The sequence below is a fragment of the Vulpes lagopus genome, chromosome 9 (genome assembly GCF_018345385.1).
Source record: "Vulpes lagopus strain Blue_001 chromosome 9, ASM1834538v1, whole genome shotgun sequence".
In the NCBI taxonomy this organism is placed as follows: Eukaryota; Metazoa; Chordata; class Mammalia; order Carnivora; family Canidae; genus Vulpes; species Vulpes lagopus.
Genome location: NC_054832.1, coordinates 11,397,848 through 11,411,407, shown reverse-complemented (window position 1 = coordinate 11,411,407; position 13,560 = coordinate 11,397,848). Strand labels below are relative to the sequence as shown.

The window sequence follows — 13,560 nt, the reverse complement described above, 5'->3', positions numbered from 1 at the left end:
GACGTCGTGGTTTTCCTTTCTGACCCTTCTCATTGACATTTTGGAAGAAAAGGGGAAGAAGGCCAGGATGTCACAGAAGGACTGGGGTTGGCAGAGAATGACAGCCTTGACCCTTGGTGGTCTCCAGGGAGGCAACATGAGGCCATAGGAAGCCCATAGACTCTTCAGCCTCCTACTTCCTAGTGACATCAGCAACTCTGTAACTTGTCTGTGCCTCTGCTTCCACATCTATCAAATGCACACTCACGCAAACACACGCACAATTTACAGTGTTCTCTAGACAATGCAATAAAATTATGAATATGAAAACCTCTCACATCATGTCTGGCACACAACAGGTACCCAGTAAATGGGAGCTTCCTTTCCTTTGGGCAAGCCTTGTAACTGCTCTGGGTCTTCATGCGTTTAGAAGGCAGAGAGAATTAAACAAAGTGCTACATATCTCACATGGTCATTATTAGGACCTACTGGGTGTTTTATAATGCATCTCTCCTGCCGATGTGCTTTTTCCAGTCCTAGTTCTCCTGTTGGAGGACCCAGCAAAAGAGTTGAGATGCTACGACTACCACGTACATGACAGGTTTTTTTTAAAATAAGTGCATATATGATATAAGGATGGGAAGACAAGTGGATAAATCAAGAGGCCTAACTTAATTCCTACAGATACAGAATCTTTCATATTCAGGCTGCTTCAACTTCTGAGTGGTCTCCTGAGAAACAGGGGTCAGAGAAATCATCTCAGGGGCCTGAGGACAATGAAAAGACTTTCTCCTTGTTTTTGTATACCCAGAAACTGGCCATTCTTCATCAAGTCTTGTTTAGAAATGGTTGTGCTGTCTGAGAAAATTGGGTTCAACTTGCCATGTAGAATTTTGTTAATGGAGTTGTATAAACATAGCTCTTTATTAATCTAAATTACTGGCCTTCAGGGTGAGTTTATTTTATTTGCACACATGATCTTCAGTCCCTGGGAACCCTGAAGGACAAGTGTGTTTCAGTGAGAAGAAGCCTTTTGTGAACCACTTAGAAATGGCCCCTCGGGAGGTGCTACATAAACAAAATGTAATGAATCGCTCCCCTTGTCAAAAACGAACAATCCAAAATGTGCCCCTGAATGGAACCAACTGGTCCTCTTGTCAAACACTCTGTACTTTGATGTCCATTTCATTGGTCAGGAAAAAGAAGAAAATAACAGTCCTTTTTAATGATATTATTTTCAGCATAAAAAGAGACAGAATAAACTCTCAGCTACCAAGCCACCAGCATCCTTCCTGGGGCTTTGTGGAGGGGACACTTTGCATATATGCTTTAGACTTTCCTAAGACTTGGATAATACAGTTGAAACATTCTTTACCAGTGCTGCAAAACAATTTAAAACAAGAATATTCCTAAAGTGGCCAGTGAGTGCAGTGAAAGTAACAACAGTACTTACACTTACATCTCTCTTACCAGGTACTGTCCATTCGTACTTTATAGCATATAGTACAGTATTAAGTGATATAATCCATATAACATCCCTACAGGGCAGGTGCTATTATTCTCCCCACTTTACAAGTGAGAAAACAGAGGCAGAAAGAGATTTGGTGACTCACCCAAAACCACACAGATAAACATGCTGTAGAACCAAGTCTTCAGACACAAGGAATTCTAGGGCTAAGGATAATTCCTGCTCCATTGTGCGCTAGCCTTTGAGTCCAGATTCTGTCATTAACTAACTCCCCATGTGACCTGAGGCCAGTTACAGAGAGACCTCAATTTTCCTAACTCTAACACAATAGGTTTTCATGGGATGGTTTCGGCATCAGTTGGGTTTCTCTGGTTGCCAGCAGTTGAAACCCACTTTGACTAAATGAAGTTAAAGAAAGAAGAGGAAGAAAAACAAGGAAGAATCCATTGACAAGATATTTAATCAGCACAAGGAATGGACAGAAGGCTAGAGGCTGGAGAGCCAGACTTGGAAATAGAACATGCATCAGGATGGGAATCGGCCTGGCATCTGGGGTCGAGTTGAAAAGACTACCGAAGTATCTCACACAGGTACCACTACAAAAGTAAATAAGCCGCCAAAATTTGTTCCATTCTATGTCATCCTTTAAGATTTAAAGACCCAGGGGAAAGTGCATTGGCCTTGCCAGAGGAAGGGAGGGCACCTGATGTCAAATCCTGCCAATATTGCACCATTCACTCACGGAGTTGGATCTCCAAAGAGAATCTGAGTCTTGTTAAGAAGGTACAGAGTTCTTTATGAATCCACCGCTACATCAAAGGTCACTTTCAGAAGAATGAATAAATTAAATAAGATGTACATGAAGTTTGAATTGGGCCCAATTCACAGTCAAAGGGTCATAAATGTTGGAGATTGTTGTAGGAAGGTGGTAGCGGCAGCTAGTATCCTGCTGCTTTTTCCACCGTTGTTGTAGATCTTCACCTAGAAATTGCTAGGGTTCTTTGAAGTAGCCAACTAGGTCACGGGATTTGTATCACCATGTCACTGATGGTCTGTCAATGCCACTTCTAGTTTAATGCGGTGTTCCTGCTTCTCACAGACACTGACGGCACTAAATTAAGACACTGATGATACTATTCCTCCACAAGGAATAGCATGGAGAAATGAACAAGAAGGTAACCCATTAGGGTGGCTTTTGCAATGTTTCAGGTAAGAGATAATATATGTCTGAACCAGGTCAAAGAGAATAGGAATGAAGAAGACAAAGCACACTTGAAAGACATTTTAAAGATTGAATTGGCAGCACTCAAAGACCCAGCAAATGAAAGGGAAATGTTAAGAATGACTCTGAAGTTTCTGGTACAGATGATTGGGTGGATGGAAAAGACATTTACTGTGGAAATTAAAGAGCAGTTAGCAGCTTTCAAGAGAAGATAAAGAACCCAGTTTTGGACATACTGAATTTGAAGTCCTTGTGTATATTTCCAGAAGAGACATCTAGAAATTAGCTAAATACAAGAATCTAAATCCTGGCATGGAGTTTGAGAATGGTATTTGGCAACAATCTACAGCAGGATTAATTTAGGTCATACGTTTGCTTAATGGAGGAAAACTTTCTGTGTTGAGAATGAGTGTGGAGAGGGGGGTTTGCAGGGAGATCAGGGACTGGAGGTAGACCCCTGAGGTACAGGGGAAGTAGGAAAGAAACCCATAAGGAAATGAAAAGGAAGAAAACAAGGAGAGGAGTCACTGAAGTCCAATACTTGGAAAAGGTCTGTTAGCAGTAATATCTAAACTTCAGAATTCGGGATCCCTGGGTGGCGCAGCGGTTTGGCGCCTGCCTTTGGCCCGGGGCACGATCCTGGAGACCCGGGATCGAGTCCCACATCGGGCTCCCGGTGCATGGAGCCTGCTTCTCCCTCTGCCTGTGTCTCTGCCTCTCTCTCTCTCTCTCTGTGACTATAATACATAAATAAATTTTTAAAAAAAAATTTTTTTAAAATAAACTTCAGAATTCAAGAATACAAGAAAAGAAATGCAGGTAAAAGGCTGCTTCCACCGGCGCCCTTGAGGGAGGGCAGAGCAACTACAAAATCCACTACAGCTGATGGATCTAAATAAGTAAGATTGACCATAGCAAGTTGAGGGTGGAAAGAGTGTGCAGCCAGTCCACACAGCCTTGCAGACCATGATGTGCCTGGACTTTATACCTAAGGCAGAGGAGTTTCAAGGAAGAGAATGATACGAATAGAATGAGCTCTGAACAAGCTGCAGGGTGGAGATTCCTAGAAGGTCAAGAGTAGATGCAGTAAAACCAATTAGGAAACTCTTGCAAAAATGCTGGAGTGATAAAAGAGGGTGGTGAGGGACACCTGAGTGGCTCAGCGATTGTGTATCTGCCTTCGGCTCAGGTCATGATCTGGGGGTCCAGAATCGAGTCCCACATCAGGCCCCTCGCCAGGGAGTCTGCTTCTCCCTCTGCCTATATCTCTGCCTCTCTCTGTGTGTCTTTCATGAATAAATGAATAAAATCTTTAAAAAAAAAAAAAAAAGCAGGTGGTGGTCCAAAGCATGAGCTCAAGAGTCCAACTGCCTGGATTTGATCCTTAGCTATGTCACTTACACACTGTGGGCAAAACATTGAACTTCTTGCTGCCTCCGTTTCCACATCTGAAGACAGGTTCATAAATACTTGCTACTTCCAAAGATGTTCTCAGGAGCAATTAAGTGCAATCATACGTATAAAGCACCTCAAACAGCGTCTGGTACATAGCAAGGACTCAAAACAATCCCCCACTATCGTAGCAATGCAACGTGAGAAATCACAGTGAGCAGAACTATGGCAGAGAAAACAGAGAAATGTGGATGAATATAGAAGACCTTTTGGTGGCAAGAACCACAGAACTTTCACATCAGCTAAATTCACTGTATTTGTCTTATTTGTCAGAAAGTAGTAGAAAAGATGTCAAAATCGTAATTGATGAGCAGAGCATTTTGTAAAGAGAGTAGTTTTCTGAAAACTGCTGCAAATTCAGATTTTGTATAATGAACGTGGAAGTGAAAGTCCAGATAAATAAACAGACAACGTAGAAGTTTGCATTTCTTGGGATGGATGGGAGAAGCAAACTGTAACCTTATCTGCAAATAGGCCCATTGTGTGTGAGGCATTACCAATTGTTATGCCTGGCTTTTTGGAGAGATTTCCCACAACAACTGCTAAAGAGAGCAGTGATGAAACAGAAAGCTTGCAATGGCAACAGCAATATCTCATTCTTTCCTTGACACTGAAGCCCAAGAATCTGGGGTATTTTATTAGGGAGGATAAAAAAATATATGTGAAGGCAGAAAGCAGCACAGTCCCTAGCTCATGGAGGCTGCATAAATAATTGTTTTCTTTCATTACATCTAATGACAATAGTTATTTCTTTGTTGGTCTACTAACATTACAAGCCACTCAAGTACACACCAGGACGCTGAGAGCTTCATTAGCTATATATGTTCAGAATATGCCACTTTGCTTGAGAAGACAACAGTCCATCTTTTGCTATATTCATTTTCATGGCAACCTGCTGGATTAATGATAAAATTTGTGTTGGCAGCGCATTTTTTTAGAACTTTTAAAAAATATATATATATATATAGTCATTGACATCATAAGACAAATGGAAGCGTTAAAAACATGCTAAAAGTCCCTGCCCAAAGCTTTCTCACCCCCCTCCCATAACCCTGTGACCCATTCTTACATAGACGGTAGACTGTTTGGATCAAAAGGAAGAAAGAAATAGGATAGGAGAAATAGAAGAAACGAACCACCAAGCAAGCTGGCTGTACCCCAAATGCTGTGCTATGTGCTCTCACACACATCTAATGTGAAACTCTCCACTGTCTGTGCTGCAGGAATTGTGATCCCATTTGATAGGAAAATAGTCTATGGCTCACGGAGATAAAGAATCAAGGTAGCAGAGCCAGTCAATGGCAAAGTGGGGTCCAAATTTAGGTCAATCTGACACCAAATCTCTCTCCCTTCCCACCGCACGGCTGTTCCTATGGGACCCCTAAGCACGTGGAAAACATTTTTTCGTTAAGAGAAAGGGAGCAAAGAGCTTACTTTTAAACATTTAAATTCAATTAAAGAAAAATAGAGGTTTGACTTTCCTAGCAACCGTAGAACCAAAAACTCCTTGTGTAAGAAGTCTCTGCCACAGTGAAACTGAGAAACCATCTAGAAAGCACCAATGTTCCTCTGGTCATCAACCATGTGTTTGTTCAGACAACTGCAGGTGTACACGACGCTGACTGGCTCTGCTGCTATTTTGCAGAGTCCTGGGAGCAGAAGACAACACAACCTCAACGAGGAAAAGAAATACAGCAGTCATACCTCGAGTGAGGCAGAGTGACACGGTGAGGACATTTAGACCAGGAAAGCAGGTAGGAAATGGAAATTGACTAGCAACACGTGCGTGCATGCACACGCGTGTGCACACACACACACACAACACAGTGGTTCAGAGTTTAGTAATACTTTTTTATACTTTTACCAAAAAATTACTTTACGACCGTTCATTGTTTATGTGCTTTTCTTTCTTTTTTTTGAACTCCTTGAGTTTAGTATGCTCTTTATCCTTGGACCTTAGGATCTTGCACAGTGACTGGTACATGGCAGACATTTAATATATGTTTTCCAATGGGATGGATGAATAGACAAAAGAGTGAAGAATATAAAGATATTAGAATAAACAAAGGAATGATAATGAAAGCTGGTGTTTACAAATATATTTGCATAAATAGTATTTCTACAAATAGTAGGTACTTTAAAGTTAAGATTGTTATCAAAATCATATCACCCTTCCTGCCCTGTTAGAAAGAATTAGGTCTAGATTTGGCAGAAGCAGCCATGCAGATAGTGGTAGTGAATGGGTTTCAGAGGGTCAGGAATTTGGTGAAGGGGACTCCTCAAATACAAAGGAAAGCAAGAGGCCAAAGTATTACTTTTTTTTTAAGATTTTATTGATTTATTCATGAGAGACACACAGAGAGAGAAGCAGAGACACAAGCAGAGGGAGAAGCAGGCTCCCTGCGGGGAAGCTGATGTGAGACTCGATCGCAGGACCCCGGGATCACGACCTGATGCTCAACCACTGAGCCACCCAGGTGCCCCCCAAAGTATTACTTTAATACATTGCTAATGTTCAAACATCAAGAAGACCAAGCATAAATCTTATACTGGACACTAGTTGGCCACCTCTTCACCATCCATCACCCTCTTTGCTAATGGTCTGACTTCTACCGGCTCTTCCAGTGCAGAGCTCCTAAGTGTGGCCATGCCACTCAGCCAGGTCCACCCCATAGCCAGAAAGCTGACTCAGGGCAGTTCTATCACCTTAGCAAATTCAGAACAAATCTCAAGCTTTAAACCAAGAAATCTCAGGGCAAGAAGTTTCCCATCTGCTGGATGAGGTAAAAGGACGTGCCACTCCAGGAGCTGCCGGTATGCATCTTGGGAACAAAGAAAGAAACAGACTTAGTGTGAAGTCAGGAAGGAAGATGGGAAAAGAATCAAGTCTTCAGTGAGAGCATTCTCTGAGGCTGAAGCTTTGTCTCTGAACTTTCCAGTCAATTGTTTTCCGGTTATGTACAATGTTAACGCTTCCTAACTGATACCATCATCGCTTATCAAACAAAATCACATCTGGAGCACTAGGTGGGAGAGTGGTTCTGAGGAATCAACTTCAACTAGTGATCACACTTGCCTTTGGGGGTCAGTAGACACATGACACAGCACAGTAGTCAACCCCATAAACCATCATGAAGGTCAAATGGAAGTAAAGAGATAGGCATGAGCAACTATAGGGACTCTCTGCTCATTTTTTTTTTAAGATTTTATTTATTTATTCATGAGAGACACACAGAGAGAGGCAGAGACATAGGCAGAGGGAGAAGCAGGTTCCCTGCATGGAGCCTGATGTGGGACTGGATCCCAGGACCTGGGAATCACACCCTGAGCCAAAGGCAGACACTCAACCACTGAGCCATCCGGGTGTCCCAAAAATAAAATCTTAATAAAAAAAAAAAGATCTCACGTCCTGCTCTCCTCCACCTATAGGTTCCAAAAACTGCACCTGGCCTGTGGCTCAGAGAGCTTCATCCTTGGCTCCCCTCTCCAGCCACAGATCTCCCTGTGTGAGGCACCTGCCAGCCCTCTGCAGCTGCCTAGGGACAACGTCACCATCACATACAGCTCTGCCGGGGCCAGAGCACCCATGGGCCAGGGCTCCCTGCTCTCCTACAGCCAAGGTATGCTGGACAGGGATGTCTCTGGAACTAGTAGAACAGGGAGCAGAAGCCCCAGGGAGGAGGGGAGGATCCCACCAGCTCTAGTGGTACAGCCCTTCTTGGTGCCTCTGCAGATTGGCTGATGTGCCGGCCGAGGAGTTCCAGGGCCTGAACCACCCCTGTGCGCCCTTGGCCCAGCACTGCAACAACCCCGATGCCTGTTGGCGATGGCTCTGACAAGGCAGGTTGCAGCTCAGACCCCTCCCCTGGCCTGACCCCAACCCCTGTCCCTGCGTCACCCTGCAACCATACCTCGGAAGACTTTTACGGGGTCTTCTCTTCCCCCCACTACTCACCCCTGGCCTCAGTCTCCCACCCCCGTCCTGCCTCTGGCTACTGGAGCCCCATGACGGTGGGCGCCTGGCGGTGCACTTCGAGGCCTGGACCCGGCCTACGGAGATGCAGCGCATGAGGATGATTGCGCGGGGCCTCCCGGGCCCCCTCGGTGCTGCACAGCCTCACCCACTTCAGCAATGGCAAGGCTGCCGTCCTAGGGGTCCCTCTAGTTGCTCATGCCTATCTCTTTACTTCCACTTGAACTTCATGATGGTTTATGGTTTTGACTACTGTGCTGTGTCATGTGTCTACTGACATGTGTCTCTGGCCGGGCCGTCGTGGCTTGCCACATGGTTGCTTGGAGGCTTCAACGCCACCTACCACGTGCGAGGCTACTACCTGCCCTGGGATGGACCTTGCAGCCTGGGTGCCAGCCTGGGGGCCAGAGAGGGCCTGGGGGAGCGCTGCTGCAGTGAGGGCAGTGCTGCGACAGCTCGTGGGGCTGTGCTGACGGCTCGATCGAGGAAAACTGCCTCAGCTGCCCACCCGGACACAGGTGGTATGGACACAGCTGCTGTGGGTGGCGTCTTTGATGTCTCCAACGCAGACCGCCTGGGCTTCTCAGAGGTGGAGCTGGTACAGATGGTGGTCGATGGTGTGAAGCTGCTCGTCGAGATGGAGCAGTGGCTGGAGCAGGGCCAGGCCATCGATGACCTCGTGCCTGCCCAGAGTGAGGCCCCAGCCCGCATCGGCCGCCACCACCAGCCCCGCTGCTTCCTGACTTATTGCCTGGGCAGTGCCCGCCATGCACTCCTCTTATGGTCACCACTTGGCGAACCCCCTGCCAGCTGCCAGCACCCCTGGGGCCACGGCCTGCTACCCGCCCGCCGACTGCTGCAACTACCAGACTTTCTGCACCAACGGAGCCGATGAGAGACGTTGCCAGCACTGCCAGCATGGCAAATTCCAATGCCGGGTCGAGAAGTGTGTGTACGAGATGTGGGTGTGTGATGGGCAGCCAGACCGTGCCGACGGCAGGCACGAGTGGACTCGTGCCCCGCAAGGTCATGACGGCCGCTGCCATCGGCAGCCTGGTGCGCGGCCTGCTGATGGTCATCGCCACTGAGCCACCCAGGAGCCCCTCATTTTGTTCTTGTGCATCTTTGAAGAATCTGGCGGGACCAAACACAGGCACCCCTATAACTGACTTTAGGGTTCACTGGACACACTAATTGCGCTCTCATAGAGAAGCATCCCTAGAGGACTCCCTTACTCCTCAGCTCTTTCCTAATCATGACCCTGTTGCTCAAACAGGCAATGCAACTGGGCATCCGTCTCCCTGATCGCAGCTGCACCAAAAGCTACTGTGACAGAATGGACTGAAAATGTGGAATTTAGGAATTGGGAAACGAGAAAAGCTCTTAAGTGGCTATCATTTAAAAAAGAAAAAGAAAATCCCAGAGTGTACCAGGGGCTGGGGGTAGGAAAAGATTGAAGAACAGCTGTCAGCTGGAAATTGGATATAGAGCAATCTAATCAGGATGGATTTTGCAAAAAGCTCAGCTGGTTTACAAGGGGTGGGACTTTCCAAGCCCACATCACCCAAGTTCAGGAATATGTCGCCTTCTGGATGGGAACCGAGGCTGCCAGCCTCAACCACTTCACTTCATTCAGTGAGCTTTGACATGGATCTGACTATTTAGGAAGTTTCATTGGCAGCCCAGCCCCCAAAGTAGATGCTAAGCCCCTTGCTAGGAAAGTATAGGGTGATGCAATGAATTCCAACAGGATGGGGCAGGAACAAGAAAGAAACACACACACACACACACACACACCAAAAAAAATCTTTTCTAAGTCAGCACAGCAACTGCAGGATTTAAAATGAAATTCCGATCCATGGGACGATGGCCAAGCCAGGAGACACCATAATTACAGGAGATAAGACTTGGAATAGGATAAATTAGAAACATTGCCCCAAAACAGATTCCAGAGGAAATAGAGATGACACACACAGTGAAATTTCTGTGATCAAGAGAATACATGAGGATAAAAGAATGTATATATTTGTAGGAGTTATATTCACATAAATTTAAATGTACATAACTATGTAAGTATGAATGCATATACTCAGTAGTTCTCTTTAATTCAACAAACCCACAACTAACTGTGTGCCAGGCACTGAGTTAGACCCTAGAAATAGAACAGAGTTTCTCAACCTCGGCACCACTGACATTTGGGACTGGATAATTCTTTCTCGTGGGGAGAGGAGTTGGTGTGAGGACCATCCTGTGCCTTATAGGATTTTTAGCAGCATATCTGACCTCTACCCACCTAATGCAGTAGCAGTCCCCCCACTGACAGTTGAGACAACCAAAACTGTCTACAGAAATGCTAAATGTCTCCCCTGAGTGAGGTACACAAAATCCTCCCCAGCTGAAAACCTCTGGAATAGAGCAGTAATTAAGACAGAATCATCACACAGTTCAACACATGTGCTCCAGGGTTAAACGATCTGTATTTGGATCCTGACTCTGCAACTTATTGGCTGTGTAACACTGGGAATGTGATTTAATATATTTCTAACTTCAGGATCCCCATCCAGATAATAAAAATAACTCTGCAATTGTTATGAGGATTAATGAGAAGATCTATGTAAAATATTTGACACAGGGCCTGGCCCAGATCAGGAATACAAATCTTTCTCCAAAGAGCTCACAATGTAATGCAAAGCAATGAGAGCAAGTACACAATTAATTTTTATAGATTTCCCCTGAGTCATATTCAATATCTCTCTCATATTGCCAAAGTCTCATTCCACCTCCAATTCATTTATGTGATTTCTGTTGCCGCCATGAATTAGACTAGAAACTTTGCACCAAGCCTCCTCTTCCATCCTTTCCCAAGCATCCTCCATCTTGCTGCCAAAGTTTATTTCCTGAAGATCAACTCTGAAAATCATTTTCTTTACGTCACTGACTCCACATGGCTCTGTCTGGCATCCAAAGTCTTCCACGATTTGGATTCACCATGGGTTTCCCAGCCCACCTGTTCCTCAAGAATTAGTGCAACTCGAACTTCCTTCCGAACTTTTTCCAGATCCTCCCACATAGAAGTTCTGGCTTCCTCTGCCACAGACTCCCTTGTGCTTCCATGCACCTATAAATGAACTCCTAGCAAGCTGCCTCACTTAAGAGTTCTTCATGTCGATCGACACGTCTCCTGTGTTAATATGAGAGCTCCTGAGAACTGAGACCAATCTTTCCAACGTGTCTGTATCCTCAATGCCCTCAATTCCATATCTGCCACTGTAGAGCTATTATATATTACATGAAACAGTAAATACACAACACAAGGAAAAACGGAATCCAGACAAGAACTGGCCAGAATTGACACTAGTTGGCCAGCCAATGGTTCTTGGCCCAGTTGATCAGAATCTCTAGAACAAGACCCCAGACATCAATATTTTTTTAATTCTTCAGATTATTTCAAATGCAGAAAACTAGGATTAGACTACTATGTGGAACATATGAGAATAGTTTCCCCCTCTGGGATGGATGTTTCATTTTGGGGGCCAAGTTCAATTAATCAATAGTAGCTGCCTGGAGCAATGCCTTGAGAGGGGTTTTTCAGGTTCCCCAGACACTCAGAAGAAGGAAGTATGGTTATTGATTAGCAATGTCTGCAACAGCAAGTAAACAGGGAGCTGCAATAGTCACATGGCTAACTGACCTCTCCATGATCCATGCACTAGGAGGAGGAAGTGGGTGGATCTAATGACATTTAAGTATCGTTTAAATATGTGTGTAATCATATATATGTGTGTATGCATATATGTATATGTATATAAATATACACATAGACGTAGATATATCTGTTTTATATACTAATAACTACCATTTTTAGCCATATGCTAAAAAATGAATTAAACACTGGTGTTGCTACCATACAACACTGATGTGGCTCTCGCCTCATAGTGTGGACAATCTAGGAGAAGGCAGGTATTTGTAAAATAATCACACAAGTAGATAATAAAAAAGTGAGAAAGAGAGACTCATGGGTGGCACAGGTGGTTAAGTGTCTGCCTTTGGCCCAGATCATGAACCCAGGGTCCTGGGATTGAGCCCTGCACTGGGCTCCCTGCTTAGCAGGAGCCTGCTTCTCCCTCTCCCTCTGCCCCTGTCCCCTGCTCATGCTCTCTCTCTCTCTCCCAAATAAATAATACCTTTAAATAAAATTTAAAAAAAAAAAGTGAAAAAGAAAACTAAGGAATGATCTACAGATCTCCAGAAGGGGATACTGAATTAGTCTGGAGAGGAAGAAAAGCCACCCCAAGAAAGTGCTATTTGATCTGAGATCTGAGGGATGAGAAGAATCTAGTGAGAAGGAGAGAGGAAGAGTTTTTCAGACCAGAGGCCAAGCACGAGAGGAGGCCTTGAGCTGAGGCTCCCATATATAGAGATGTGTGGTCATGGCAAGTTGCTTCAATTCTATCCAGATCACCTATACGTGGGGGACTAGCAAATCACAGTACACAGGATTGTTCCAAGGCCGAGGCCAGCTACTACACGTGACATATGTGATGCTGTATGTGGAACCATGAAGCAGGGAGGAGCTGTTCTTCTATAAAAAGTGTGAATACTTCAGAGTCAGAGAGACTTGGGACCAGGTTTTGGCTCTGGCATTTACTAGCTGTGTGGCTTGGTCAAATAATTTCACCTCTGAGCCTCAGTTTCCACATCTATAAGCTCAAGGTAGTAATTAACTGGATTGAGAAAGACCACAGTGGTTAAGAAGAGCCTGTGCTCTGGAGTCAGACTGCCCACAATCAAATGCTGGCTCCAGGCCTTTCTAGCTGTGTGGACTGAGCAAATTAACCTCCCTGTGCCTCAGTTTCTTCCTTTGCTTCATCTGTAAAATGAGGATAATTATCGGGTCATTTGTGAAGAGATTAAATGAGACAAGGTAAGTAAAAGTTTTAACACAGAGCCTCTCACATAGAATGTACTTGGCAAATCTGACTCTCTTGGTAAATTCTGACTTAGTGGAATTTGCTCCACACTATGATTCAGTTGGAACATTTATCTCCTCATGGGGAGTTAATTCTGATCATTGCCAAATGAAAGCTACAAATGGCCTTGAGTTTTAAGGACATTTGAGCTGAGAGACCCACAGCAGAGCTAGTGTGGTGCTGACATGACGCCGTGGGTTAACATGGGAAGTGGCTCCTTGATCCCGGATGCAGCACGGCAAGTTTTGAGTTTTATATCCCACAAAGCCAGGCACCTCACAGCGCCTAAACACCATAGGTGTGAAGCCAGCCTACCTTCCCAGTGGCCAGCATGAAGTCACAGAAGTTCCTGGAATCATGTCATCATTTATAAAAACAGAACATGGCAGGAAAAGCTGGAGGAGATGTGGCTTGAGATTTTCCAAGTCTGCAAGACCTCAGCACAGCTCAGAGCAGTAAGACGTTCAGAATATTTCCATCCAGCAAGAAATGTGCT

General features: G+C 44.9%; 1 pseudogene; it reads left to right on the top strand.

Annotated features, from left to right (window-relative positions):
- Nucleotides 1–1,967: 1,967 nt before the first annotated feature.
- LOC121498562 lies at nucleotides 1,968–9,288 on the top strand (annotated as a pseudogene).
- The last annotated feature ends 4,272 nt before the right edge of the window (nucleotides 9,289–13,560 follow it).